Genomic DNA, 1,685 nt, shown 5'->3' on the forward strand with positions numbered 1-1,685 from the left:
TCCATTTCTTAATGAAATCAGAAAAAGAAATTAAGTTATAAACAAAGTTCCACAATTTGATTATTGCCAATTAGCGTTTGGCCAGCTACCGTTTGAGCATTCGATCATAAGATTTGCCCGATCAGAGGCCAGTCATCCCCTGACTGGGGTTTTGACATGAATGTTGCCTAACGAGTCACCGACCAGCGTACGGCTAGGCTCTTAAAAAACAAACATAGCCCGGCCAGTTTCCGACCAGAAGCCTTGTTGTACTAGGGCTAACCCGGGCTGTTTCCATACGGGATACGATCTGTTAATACCTGATAACAATATTGTTAATTGTTTGAGTAAATTTGCTAAAGAAATACAAATATTTTTCAAATTGGTCAATTCATTTAAAAAGACATGTAAAAAGTCATATTTTCAGATAATCCTGAAATAAAACTAAAAATGCATGAACCTTTCAAGATGTTTAAGTCAAGGTAATATTATGAATTTTCTTTTGCAAATTCTAAAATTGCAAATATTTGCAGCTTTTATATAAAGTTCAAACTGTATTTCTCAAAAATTTGAATTATTGCCTCATGGATGATTTGAATTAATCCTTGCCTTGAAATTTTAATATTGTTACTATAAATTTTGGCTGAAGCCAGACGTCGAACAATTCTGAAAAAATATGGTATACATAGGAAAAAATATTGAATATTGCAACATTCTAAACAAATAAGAGAATAATATGTATTTCTTCCTTTATATTTTTAAATAAAAATTCGGAATTGGACAACTTGAATCGCAGTAATAAAAAATTACCAATATAAAAGGAACAGAACAAGTATGAGAGTTTATATGGATATGACCTGATAAATAAAGAACTTATTACTGATTGCAATATCATAAATGATTATGCTCTTTGTCTCAAAAGAACTTATTTCCTGTTGTGAATATGTGTTATAATAAAAAACAATCATTTTTCTTTTATATGATAGCATAAAAGAAGGATTTTGCTAAATAATTTAAAATGTATGCGGCTGAAAAAAATAGCTGGTTGAAAATTGACAAAATGTCTAATCCGATTAAAATTGTAAGCTCTGGACTAATTTTGCTAGAAAAACTTTTTTTACTCACTGTGTGTCGGGGAAGACCGACGACTTTTTTCATGAAATATATATATATATATAGCGAACCAAGGAAAGAGTGAGAAAACACTATGAAATATTTTATTAAATGATGAGAGAATTGAACAAGTTGATAAGTTCGTATACCTTGGTAGCTTATTTACTAGGGACGGGAAGATAGACGAGGAATTAGATAGACGAATAAATGAAGGTAAGAAAGTTATTAGTAGAGCAGGTCCCCTTATCAGAAGTAAAAATATATCAAATAAAGCTAAAATGGCAATACATAATTCTATATTTGTACCGACTGTACTATACGGTCGCGAAACATGGACTTATCAAGAAAAAGATAAGAGTAAAATTAATGCAATTGACATGAGATTCATGCGCATAATATGCGGGAAAACCCTGATGGACAAAGTAAGTAACGAGACAATTCTAAAAGAATGTGGTGCAGAAGAGACGCTAGTAGACACATGGAAAAGAAACCGGTTAAGATGGTTCGGACATGTTGAGAGAATGCCAAATGAACGACTAACGAAACAAGTGTATCAAGGTAAAGTAAATGGCAGCGTGCCCAGTGGTAGACCG

Source organism: Belonocnema kinseyi, chromosome 3 (genome assembly GCF_010883055.1).
Source record: "Belonocnema kinseyi isolate 2016_QV_RU_SX_M_011 chromosome 3, B_treatae_v1, whole genome shotgun sequence".
In the NCBI taxonomy this organism is placed as follows: domain Eukaryota; kingdom Metazoa; phylum Arthropoda; class Insecta; order Hymenoptera; family Cynipidae; genus Belonocnema; species Belonocnema kinseyi.